This window comes from Chiloscyllium punctatum, chromosome 46 (genome assembly GCF_047496795.1).
Source record: "Chiloscyllium punctatum isolate Juve2018m chromosome 46, sChiPun1.3, whole genome shotgun sequence".
Classification (NCBI taxonomy): domain Eukaryota; kingdom Metazoa; phylum Chordata; class Chondrichthyes; order Orectolobiformes; family Hemiscylliidae; genus Chiloscyllium; species Chiloscyllium punctatum.
This window is the reverse complement of record NC_092784.1, coordinates 16,025,277-16,038,813: the sequence shown is the minus strand read 5'-3', so window position 1 is coordinate 16,038,813 and position 13,537 is coordinate 16,025,277.

The window sequence follows — 13,537 nt, the reverse complement described above, 5'->3', positions numbered from 1 at the left end:
AAACATCTTCAGCTCCTTCGTCGACATCTATGCATCCGCACCCCTGGCACCCCCCCCCCCCCCCCACCCACCCGACATCCATCGTGAGATCAGAGGCCTGGTGATCACTGAAGATCACGCAATGTTCAGAACATTTTGTCACACCTCATTTCCTGAACTAGTCTCCGTGTCCATGTGCAGCAAGACCTGGACAGCAGTCAGGTTTGTGCTGTGAAAGTGTCGGTAACATTCATGTAACAGCACAGCCAGACACTGCACATTTCCACAGTTAAAAAAAGGATCTCATTCAGCATCTCAAGCTGGTTACACGGATATGTAGAAGCCATTCAGCCCATCGAAATGACTGAACAAGAAGAGTGACAGCCCATTCAATCCTGCTGCCTGTCCCCCAGGAAGAGAAGTGGTCTGGTCATTACATTGAGCTGTTAAACAGGAACAGGCAGAGCCCAATGAGACCCTTGAACCTATGGAACTAGGAGGAGGCCATTAAATCCCTCAAGATACTTATACAGGAACAGGAGGTTGTCATTGGTGCTCCAACCTTAATAACCAATGGAGCAGAGAATGCAGTCATAGACGGCAAACGATGTTCCTCGTGGCTCCATTGCCTGTTCAACACATGGTACTTTAACGTGGTTTGCCGGGAGTGAGGAAGAAAGCCAGATGTTTTGTGCCAAGTCTCAAAGAGGCATTTTCAATCACCGAGAAGACAGACCCATGTTCTCCATGGAGGTCAGAAGCTGATGGAAATAGTAAACTGTTTGAGCATGAGTGTATTGTGGCTCCTGTCGGGATTGTACATAACATGCCGTTCATAATGTGGGGGGAGGTTGGTCAAAGACTGGGCCTCTCTCTCTCTCTCTCTCTCCCTTTCTCTCAATCGAAATGGGGAGTGGCGTAGGGAGAGAGGGACGTTCCCAAAGACCTTTAAACTATCGAGAATCATGTAAACCAAGTAACAAACAAGCCATGGAATTTATCATCATATCAGTGTCTGTTTGGATTCTAATGAGTGACTGTCCACCCCCTTCAGGTTCAATGCAATCACCCCTTATTCCCTCAAAGCGGTACAGATTACTCCTCATGCACACCCGATGGTACAATCATCCCAACAATGAGTCTGGTGAAACTCCTTTACACTCTTTCTGCCCAGAGGATTATTCTTAGTAAAGGAGAGAAAATCTGTCCACATTACCCCAAATACTATCCCGACAAAACTCTCAGGGTTGATCGCAATAATTCTGATCCCTCACTTAGCTGTCTCAGCTTGTTTCCTGTGCTGTAAAAAGCCATTACTTCTCTCTCACTGCGAATGATGTGGAATTTAGACATCCTTACATTTGTATGTTAGCACCAATAAAGTCATCACCAGAGGTGCCGATGGAGATGTATATCACGTTCAAAGGGAGACTCAATCAGAAAGACTTCACTCGAAACAGAGAATGGTCACTTTCCTGAATGGAAATGACTTGCAGGAACATGATAATCAGGCAGAGGAAGGTAGGGATCTTTTCTTTTGTTCTGCTCTCACGGGATGTGTGCAGCCCTAGTCAGACCAGTACGTTATGCTGATACTCAACTGAGTACCTAGTTCAGCGTTCTACAGGACAGCAGAGAGTAAAGCACATTGCTGTGCGTTTGCAGTCACACAGAAGCTTGACGAGGGAAGGATGACCCATTGACATCTCTACAGGACATGAGGCAAACAGATAACTACTGTGTAAAGCAAGTGCTGACGATTTCATTTGCATTCCATCGACTTGCTTCATGAGACACCAAAAGATTTTTATTCTGTGCCGGTTGATTATGACTCAATGACTTGACCACCATGCACTGTCTGTCCATCTGACAGATTCTGTGGAGAGGACAAATTAACCACCTCAAGTGCAAATATTTTGTGATGTAAGCACAGTTAGAAGAGACTTGAAACGGTTATATCTGGATTTACCAAAGGCACAAACGATGGATTATTCAGCAGCTGCATTGAGGCTGAGAAGGTGACTGAAATATCCTGAGAGTGGTCTTTGGCAGGGTTGGTGAGTGGGGAGAATATGTAGAAATGTAAATATGAATGGAGAGAGAAGATCATGGAGATGAAGAACAGTCTGGTTTCTCCTCGCGTATTCTTGAGTAAGTTGTGAATAGTAATTTGCTATTTATAATTTGTATGGAATGACATTTTTGACTGTATCTGAAAATGATGACATCCAAATTCTAAAATTTGAATATGAACAGCAATTCAGTTCCACTCAGTTTAATGGTCAGATGGAATGACTTACCAGGAACACCAACTTTTGCGATGGGAAAGCCTCCTTCTTCCAAGAGGAAAAAGGAAGCTTATGTAAAGATGAAACGTGAAGGCTAAGTTAAGATGGTTGAGAGTTACAAGTTACCCTGGAAGGACTTAAAGAAAGATATAAGAATAACCAAGAGAGCATAAGAAATATTTAAGCAAGTAGGTTCCAGGAAAACCATCAAGCTTTCTATCAGTATATCACGAATGACTAAATTAAGATTAGGGCTAATCAAGGACAGTGGTGTGAAGTTGTGTGTGTCGTCCAAGGAGATAGGACAGGCACTAAATAAAGATTTGAATCAGTATTCACAATGGAAAGACAATGCTCTCGAGGTCTATATGGAGTAAAGGCTATTAGACTAGATGGAACTGAGGTTCGTAAGGTGGAGATGTTAGTAATTCTGGAGAGTGTGAAAATAGATAAATCCGTTGGCCAGATGCGTTTAATCCAAGGATTCTCTGAGAAATTAGAGAGGAGGTTACACAACCATTGGTTCGAATTTTACATCGCCATTGTCTACAGGAATAGAGCCAGAAGACTGGAGGACAGCAAATGCCCCCTTGTTCAAGATATGGAGAAGAGACAAGCCTAGTAATTAAATACCAGGCTTACTTTGGTTTTAGGTAAAGTGTTGGAAAGGATTAGAAGAGATAGGATTTGTTATCATCTAGAAAGAGATCATATGTTTAGGGATAATCAACAAGGTTTTATGAAGGGTATGTCTTGCCTCACAAATCTTACTGAGTTCATTAAGAAGGTGAGCAAACAGGTAGATGTGGATAAAGTGGGGTATATGGATTTCAGCAAAACGTTTGATAAGTTCCCCATGTAAGGAAACAAATATGGAGAGTGTGGTGTTGGAAAAGCAGAACAGATGAGGCAATGTCCAAGAAGTAGGAGAGTCGATGTTTCGGTTGTAAGCCCTTCATCAGGAATCAGTGTTCTGGTCTCCAGCATCTGCAGTCTTCACTTTCTTCTAGCTCCTTAGATGCTGCCTGACCTGCTGTGCTTTTCCAGCGCCACACTTTCGACTTTGATCTCCACATCTGTAGTCCTTACTTTCTCTCAGAAAATACGGAGACGTGGAATTGAGGGTGGTTTAGTGGTTTGGATCAGAAATTGACTGGTTGAAAGAAGATGGTAGTTGATGGGGAATGTCCATCCTCGAGTTCAGTCGCTAGTGATATACTGTAAAAGTGTGTTTTTGGGGCGACTGTTTTTTGTCTTTTTGAAAATGACCTTAATGAGGGAATAGAAGGATGAGTTCGTAAATGTACGGTTCGCAGTAAGGCCGGTGGAGAGATGGGTAGTGCTGAAGAATGTTGCAGGTACTGAGCTGTAATGTTCTATGTTTATGGACCTACAATGGGCTGAATAGCTTCCTTCCGTGATGTAACAATTTTGAGGTACTCTGACCCACAATAAAAGCTTTAGGTGCCTGGAGAGACAAGCTGCTCCAGTAAAGGACACAAACTGCACAAACATCCATCATCTCTTCCTGTTCTCTGATATGCAGCGGCCTCAAAATATCGGCCCAAAAGAAATTGATTGATTCAAATTCACACAGTCAAGAGGACGTTCACCCGAGGGGATTGCCATCAGAAGCTTTAATGAAAAATAAGATTTCAGAATAACACAAATAATAAAATAATAACACAGCAACATAACCATTGGCAGCAGAGTAAAACCTTACAGATGCAAATCGTTCCAAGTCCAACGTTGTGTTCAGTTTTGGTCACCTTGCTATAGACAGGATGGAATTAAACTGAAACTTTACAAGGATGTTGCCAGGACCCAAGGGTCTGAGTCATTGGGCGAGGTTGGATAAGCTGGGACATTTCTCTTCAGAGCGCAGTGGACTGATGGGTTCACTGACTATAGGTTCACCTGAAACACAATTATTTCCTTCAGACTGATCACCAAACTCCCTGACCTTAGTCTTGGCTCCGCCCTCTGAATTTGGATCCTCAGCTTTCTGACCCACAGTACACAATCAGTGAAAGTAGGCAAGTGTGTCTCTTCCATGATAACATTCAACACTGAAATCCCAAAGGATGTGTCCTCCGCCCCCACTATACTCCCTGTACACCCACGACTGTATTGCCAAATTTTGAACGAGCGCCATCTACGTGTTTACTGATGACACCATCATAGGAGGACAGATATGTAATGATGGCAAGTCAAAATACAGAATGGAAATAGAGGACTTGGTGATGTGCTGCACTGAGACCAACCTCTCTTTCAACGTTGGCAGAACTAACCAACTGATCAATGACTTCAGAAAGAAAGGAGGAGAACATGCCCCCATCTGTATCAATGGAACCGAAGTTGAGAGGGTAGAAAGCATTAAGTTGCTTGGAGTGAGGATAACTGACTTCCCATGTAGATGTGACAGTAGAGATGGCACAGCAACGCCTCTTCTTTCTCTGGCAGCTCAGGATATTTGGCATGTCCACAAGGACACTCACCAATGTCTACAAATGCACCACTGACAGCAAAGTATCTGTGTGCATAATGACCTGGCGTGGCCAGAGCCCTGTCCAGGACAGTAAGAGAAATGACAGAACGTTGTGTGCACAGCCCATGCCATCACGGAAACCAAAGTCCTATCATTGCCTCCATTTACACAGCTCACTGCTGTGGAAAGGCTGATAACATTATCAAAGACCCATCGTACCCTGGATCTCCTACAATCTCTTCCATCATGCAGACAATACAGAATCTTGAACACACAAACCAGCGGCTTATAAACAGCATCTTCCCAGCCATTATTAAACTGAGGAATGGACTCTCTAACTTCAAATAATGCTGATCTTGCTCACATTGATGTTGCCTATTGCATGCCCTTTCTGGTGTAGCCTGTATGCCTCAGTCTAAGTTTTTCCTTTACCTTATGATTTGTATGTCCTTGCTTATTGTAGGAGCGAGATTCCCCAGCTAGGATCAAAGACTCTGGAGGCAGACAGGACACAGGCACGGAATGGAATTTAATTCAATCAAAACCTGGTTAATGCTGGGAGAATACCAAAGATCTTCCTCGAATCTGGCTTTGACACGAGAAGACAATCGTTTCCTTAATCTTTCGCTCAGATCAGAAGGCAAATCAATGACCCACTTCGAGTTTTCAGTAAATAGACATTATTTTTATACGTTCTGTGTTGCAAAGATCGTACACAACCTTGTCAGTGTACCCTTCACTCCCTTTCTGCAGAACCAATCTTGTAAAACAATTGATCAAAGATGGACACTCGCATGGACAGCCCAAGGTTCTTATTTGTTTCGGATGTTTAACGATTTTTGTTATCTCTCGGCCTTGGGATCTTTCTATAATGCATTCCCAAAGTTCGTGGCTGTGCTGTTTATGAGTCATACCCCTCATTGTTTATTTTTAAGGATTGCATGAATTCTATTCTCCATTGGGCAGGCTATCTCTTATCAAATTCCGTTATCACATTTTACATTAAAAAGCTGATTCTGATACAAAATTCGTAATGTCATTGTTATTTCTACTGTTAATCGCTTTCTCAGCGAATTTGACAAGACATGCCAGGCATCTCTTTAAGATTTTATAATGACGTTGAAATTGGTGTCCAAGACTATTTACCAAATATTTAACTAGAACTTATCACTATTGTAAACAGTTTCAAAGGCGCAGCGAGCTTCTGAAAGTTAACTTGAGTTGCTGTTTTTATGGATGAAAAGAATCCTTACTGAGATCAGAATAAGTTACCTTTTGTGGTGATTCTTCAAAGTTTTTGTGCTACAATTTCATTATTTCGTCTGCGTTCTGTTACAAATCATCATTTTTTTAAAAAAAAATCTTCTTTGTCACTATGTTGGCATGTTTCAGAATCTTGTGAATCAGATTATCCTTTCTTTTGCCTTGGATCTATTTCCTTTTCAAAGGCAATTTTTTCACGAATGCTGAAGCAATCTATTTTAATTTCTGGCTATATTGTGTCTCTTCAGAAACAGGCAGCTGAAGTAGATTTTAAACTTCGGCCACTCCATGTCTCTTAAAAAAGGCAGCTCCAACTCTCACTGTGACCTGCCAGAACTGTGTATAACAAAGAGTTTCACTCTACTTAGATACACACGACCATGAATCCTATCAAATCAAATGAAACCAAATCATATGATCGAGAGAGAGAAATTGTCACAAGTTCAATACACCGAGATGAAACCTCTGCAGCCTGCCACATCCGGCCAAAAATCGTGATAGACGATTAAACAACTAACTGGTGGAGAGGTCTCCACAATTATTCCCATTCTATCAATGATTCAGCTCTGTATATCAGTGTAAAAACAAACAAGGACATAGTATCTGTACCATCCTAGCCAGGGGTGTTGAGTCGATGATTCAGCTGACCATCATCATGATGCCTTCGGGATCACAGATGCCAGTCTTCAACCAATTTGATTCGCTGTACGTGAGATGAAGAAACAGCTGAACCAGTAGATTCGACAAAGACAATGGGCCCTGACCCCACTCCAGCAATAGGACTGAACACTTGTGCTGCACAACAAGCCGTGTCCCTGGGGAAGCTGTTCATTCCAGTTCCAACTCTGAGATATCCCTGGCAATGTGCAAAATTGCTCAGCTATGCCCAGTTCCTAAACTGGGAATAATTACAATCTGACCAATTACAACCCCCTCAATTACATCACAATAGTCAAATTGGGAGTTCTTTTTGATAGAGCTGTCAAGCAGCACAGAAATATCCTGCTCAGTGCAGTTTCCGATAGGCCCGCATGTGGAGATGGTGCTGTTTTGAAAAAGTCACTAGATTAATAATCCAGACCAGGCTAATGCTCTGGCAGCTGGTGGAAGGTAAAGCAATTAATCAAATAGCGAGATCTCAAATCTGGTGTCAGTAACAGGAACCTTGATGTCAATGTCGATTGTAAACACCAATTTGCTCAATCAATGTACTTTCAGGAAGTCATATTCCCGTGATGTCCTGGTCGGGCCAAAAAGTGACTCTGGACACACAAACATGTGATAAACTCTTCAATGGCCTCTGAAAAAGCCAAGCAAGCCACTCTATTGTATCAAACTACTTCGAGGTCTTAAAGGATAAAACCGGACAGAACACCAAGCCCCAGCCTCAGTATGAAAAGGGAACGGGAAACACAGTCCTGTTGACCCTGCAGAGACCTCCTTCCTAACATCTGCGAACTTGTGACGACATTTACAGAGATTTCCCACAGACCGCACAGAAACATCGGGAATGGAGTAGGCCATACAGCACATTGAGCCTGCCCCATTCTAGTTAATGTCTGAACATCTCCTCAATGCACTTTCCCCTCACACACTGTACACATCCCTTAATGTGATTAACCTGGTGAAGCTTTAAATAGGAACTGCGGTATTCCCTTTGGTCTGTCGAGTTTGCTATCCAATTCAATATAATGTTGGCTGACCCTTTATTTCTACACCACACTCCTGCTCTCTCCCCCATCCTTTCCGTGTCTAGACATCTTTCTTAGTCTTTAGACCCTTGTCTTCCACAGCCTTATGTGAGAGAAAATTCCCAGGTTCACCAGTCTCTGAGTGCAGACATTTATTCTTACCTAAATGCAATGTGACCTGTCCGTACCTAATACTGTGGCCCCCTGGTTTAGACGTCCCAGCCAGGGGAATTATCATCACTACTTCCAATCCATCTAACCCTGTCAGTGTTTTATATATCTCACTGAGATCTCCACTCATTTTCTGAAACCCCATGGAATACAGGCTCAGTCGCCCCAAACTCTGCTCCACAAATAGTCGGTCATCCCAGAGATCAGTCTGGTCATCCTTCGCTGCACTCCCTCAATGTCAGGGTTGTCCTTGATTAGGTACGGAGACCAAAACTGCACACAGTAATACACAATGTTCGAGTTAAGGTCTCACCAAGGGTTTGTACAGCTGCACTCAGACACCCTTACTCCGGGACTCAAATCCAATTGAAATGAGGGTCAACACCCCATTTATCTTCCTGACTGCTTTCTGCTCCTGCAATAATGCTTTCAGTGACTGGTGTACAGGGACATCCCAGATCCTTTTCAATGTTACAGCTCCCCACATGGTGGGTCTGCGTAAACTGGTCTGTGTGCTAATGTATTCCCTGCATTGGCTTCTGTCTTCAGAACTCACTGCCCTGCATGGAACTCAGATGTCTGTCCAAACAATAACATAAGAAAAGTGCTGTTCCCTTCATATATCGATATTTCTCAACCAGTCCCTTTTCCAATGGTTGGCTGGAATTTTAGTGTTTCCCAACAAAGTAGACAACATCACATCTATCCACACTGCTCTTCATCTGTCACATCTTTACTAATTCACTCCATTTGTTTTAATCGCCTTGAAGTTTTTTTCACATCCTTCTCACTTTCAAAATCCTAGTTCCGTCAGCAGACTTGGAAACTTTGCATTTGATTCCCTCAACGAGATGTTTGAGATGTATTGTGAATATCTGGCGCCCAAGCACCGATCATTGCGATGCCTCATGAGGATTCCAAACTGAAAACCAACAATTTATTCCTCCTCATTGTTTCCTGTCAACACTCCCATTTTAACACCATGTTCATATATTACCCCCGATCCAATGTGCTTTTACTTTGTACACGAGGCTTGGGACTCCATTAAAATTCTTGCTGAAAATCCGAGTTCAGTGCCTCTATTGTTTTTTTCTGTAATTAATCTACCAGTCAGTTTCTCAAATATGTTTCCGGTTTCATCAGTGTGTGTTGATTTTTTTCTATTCCCTCATTTTCATTCCAATGATTTCTCGAAATTTATTTATTTACTAGTTTCATTCGTTTGGCCGAACTGGTCCTAAAAAGTGTCCCGTACATCCGCAACATAAACTCCCAACTCCAATACTCAATACTCTAACCAATAAAGGAAAGCATTCCAAACACCACCTTAACTATCCGATCTACCTGTGACTCCACTTTCAAGGACCCATGAACCTGCACTCGAAGGTCTCTTTGTTCAGCAACACTCCCCAGGACCTTGCCATTAGGTGTATAAGTCCTGCTAAAATTTGCTTTCCCAATATGCAGCGCCTCTCATTTATTTGAATTAAACTCCATCTGCCATTTCTCAGCCCATTGGCCCCTCTGATCAAGATCTTATTGTACTCTGAGGAAACCTTTTTCGCTGTCCACTACACCTCCAATTTTGTTGTCATCTGCAAACTTGCTAACGATACCCCTTATGCTCACATCCAAATCATTTATGTAAATGACAAAAAAATAGATGAACCAGCACTGATCCTTGTGGTACTCCACTGGTCACAGGCCTCCAGTCTGAAAAACAACCCTCCACCGCCACCCTCTGTCTTCAACCTTTGAGCCAGTTCTTTATCCAAGTGGCTAGATGTCCCTGTGTTCCGTGAGATCTAAACTTGTTAACAGTCTCCCATGGAGAATCTTGTCCAACGCGTTACTGAAGTCCATACAGATCACATCTACCGCTCTGCCCTCTTCGTTACTTCTTCAGATAACTCAATCAAGATCGTGAGATCTGATTTCCCAGGCACAAAGCCATATTGACTATCCCGAATCAGTCCTTGTCTTTCTAAGGGGTACAAACAATGATTGCAGATGCTGGAAACCAGATTCTGGATTAGTGGTGCTGGAAGAGCACAGCAGTTCAGGCAGCATCCAAGGAGCTTCGAAATCGACGTTTCGGGCAAAAGTCCTTCATCAGGAATAAAGGCAGTGAGTCTGAAGCGTGGAGAGATAAGCTAGAGGAGGGTGGGGGTGGGGAGAAAGTCGCATGGAGTACAATGGGTGAGTAGGGGAGGGGTTGAAGGTGATAGGTCAGGGAGGAGAGGATGGATTGGATAGGTGGAAAAGGAGATCGGCAGGTAGGACATGTCCGGACAAGTCATGAGGACAGTGCTGAGCTGGAAGTTTGGAACTAGGGTGAGGTCGTGGAAGGGGAAAAGAGGAAACTGTTGAAGTCAACATTGATGCCCTGGGGTTGAAGTGTTCCGAGGCGGAAGATGAGGCGTTCTTCCTCCAGGCGTTTGTTGGTGAGGGAGCGGCGGTTAAGGAGGCCAAGGTCCTCCATGTCCTCGGCAGAGTGGGAGGGGGAGTTGAAATGTTGGGCCACGGGGCGGTGTGGTTGATTGGTGTGGGTGTCCCGGAATTGTTCCCTAAAGCGTTCTGCTAGGAGGTGCCCAGACTCCCCAGTGTAGAGGAGACACCATCGGGAGCAATGGATACAATAAATGATATTAGTGAATGCTCAAGTAAAACTTTAGTGGATGTGGAAGGCTCCTTTAGGGCCTTGGATAGAGGGGAGGGAGGAGGTGTGGGCGCAGGTTTTACAATTCCTGCGGTGGCAGGGGAAAGTGCCAGGATGGGAGCGTGGGTTGTAGTGGGTGTGGACTTGACCAGGTAGTCTTGGAGGGAACGGTCTTTGCAGAAGGCGGAAAGGGGTGGGGAGGGAAATATATCCCTGGTAGTGGGATATTTTTGGAGTTGGCGAAAATGTCGGCGGATGATTTGTTTTATGCGAAGTTTGGTAGGGTGGAAGGTGAGCACCAGGGGCGTTCTGTTCTTGTTACAGTTGGAGGGATGGGGTCTGAGGGCGGACGTGCGGGATGTAGATGAGATGCGTTGGAGGGCAACTTTAAGCACGTGGGAAGGGAAATTGCAGTCTCTAAAGAAGAAGGATATCTAGTGTGTTCTGTGGTGGAACTGGTCCTCCTGGGAGCAGATCCGGCGGAGGCGGAGGAATTGGGAATACGGCATGGCATTTTTGCAAGAGGTAGGGTGGGAAGAGGTAGCTGTGGGTGAGGACCAGTTCGGCCAAACGAATGAGAGTGTTGGTGGAAGGGTACTGCTGGGGACGTCTGGAGAAGGCAAAACGGAGGGCCTGGAGGCCCTGGTCATAGCAGATGGAGGTGTAGAGGGATTGGATATCCATGGTGAAGATGACACGTTGGGGGCCAGGGAAACAGAAGTCTTGGAGGAGGTGGAGGGCGTGGGTGGTGTATCGAACATATGTGGGGAGTTCCTGGACAAGTAGGGATAGGACAGTGTCAAGGTAGGTAGTGATGAGTTCAGTGGGGCAGGAGCATGCTGAGGCAATGGGTCGGCCAGGGTGGTCAGGCTTGTGGATCTTGGGAAGGAGGTAGAACCGGGCTGTGCGGGGTTCCCGGACGATGAGGTTGGAAGCTGTGGTTGGGAGATCTCCTGAGGTGATGAGGTTCTGTATGGTCTGGGAGATGATGGTTTGGTGATGTGGGGTGGGGTCATGGTCGAGGGAGCAGTAGGAAGATGTGTCCTCGAGTTGGCGTTTGGCTTCAGCGGTGTAGAGATCAGTGCACCAGACTACCACTGCGCCCCCTTTATCCGCTGGCTTGATGGTGAGGTTGGGATTGGAGCCGAGGGATTGGAGGGCTGCGCGTTGTGAGCATCAGAGGTTGGAGTGGGGCAGGGAGGTAGACAGGTTGAGGGGCTTAATGTCCCGGCGGCAGTTGGAAATGAAGAGTTCGAGGGCAGGTAGTAGGCCAGCGCGGGGTGTTCAGGTGGATGCAGTGTGTTGGAGGTGGGCGAAGGGGTCCTCGGAAGGTGGGCGGGAGTCCTGATTGTGAAAGTAAGCTCGGAGGCGGAGGCGACGGAAGAACTGTTCGATGTCACGGCGTGTATAAAATTCATTGATGAGTGGACAGAGGGGGATGAAGGTGGCTCCTTTGCTGAGGACTGACCGTTTGTCCTCAGTGAGGGGGAGGTCTGCAGGGATGAATGCATGTACATCCTGTCCTTCAGGATTCCCGTCAACAACTTGCTCACCAACGACATCAGGCTCACTGGCCTATATTTCCATGGCTTATCTGTACCACCCTTCTTAAGCAGTGGCACCACGTTTGCCAAACTCCAGTCTTCTGGCACCTCTCCTGTGACTATCAACGGTACAAAAGTCTCAGCAAGAAGCCCAGCAATCACTTCTCTAGCTTCCCACAGAGTTCTATGGTGCACCTGTTCAGGTCCTGTGGATTTATCCATCTTTACACTTTTCAAGAGACCCAACACTTCCTCCTTTGTAATGTGGACATTTTTCAACGTGCAACCATTTATTTCATGGCATTCTGTATCTTCCATTTCCTGCAGCTCCTCACAAGGGCTGCCTTGCTGATCTTTGAGGGGCTTTATTCTCTCCCTCGTTATGATTTTGCCCTGAATGTATTTGAAAAAACCCTTTGGTGTCTCCTTAATTCTACTTGCTAAAGCTATCTCATGTCCCCTTTTTGCCCTCCTGATTTCCCTCTTACGTATACTCCTACTGCCTTTATACTCTTCTAAGGATTCTCTCGATCTATCCTGTCTCGACCTGACATATGCTTCCTTCTTTTTATTAATCAAACCCTTTAGTTCGCCAGCATTCCCTATACCTACCAGCCTTTCCTTTCATCCTAACAGGAATATACTTTCTCTGGATTCTTGTTATCTCATTTCTGAAGGCTTCCCATTTTCCAGCCGTCCGTTTACCTGTGAACATCTGCCCCCAATCAGGTTTTGAAAGCTCTTGCCAAATACTGTCAAAATTGGCCTTTCTCCAAATTAGAACTTCAACTTTAAGATCTGGTATATCCTTTTCCATAATTATTTTAAACCTAATAGAATTATGGTAGCTGGCCCCAACGTGCAGCTCCACTGACACCTCAATCACCTGCCCTGCCTTATTTCCCCAGAGTGGGTCAAGTTTTGCACCTTCTCTCGTAGGTTCATCCACATACTGAATCAGAAAATTTTCTTGTACACACTTAATACCTTCCTCTCCATCTAGATTCTTAACGCTATGGCAGTCCCAGTCTATGTTTGGAAAGTTAAAATCTCCAACCATAATCACCCTACTTTCTTACAGATAACTGAGATCTCCTTGCAACTTTGTTTCTCATTTTCCCTCTGACTATTAGGGAGTCTATAATACAATCCCAATAAGGTGATCATCCCGTTTTTATTTCTCAGTTCTACCCAAATAACTTCCCTGGATGTATTTCCAGGAATATCCTCCCTCAGTACAGCTGTAATGCTATCCCTAATCAAAAACTTCACTTCCCCTCCTGTCTTGCCTCCCTTTCTATCTTTCCTGTAGCATTTGTATCCTGGAACATTGAGCTGCCCTCCTGCCCATCCCCGAACCATATTTCTGTAATTGCTATTATATCCCTGTCCCATGTTCCTAACCATGCCCAGAGTTCATCTGCTTTCCATGTTCGGCCCCTTTGCATTGAAAT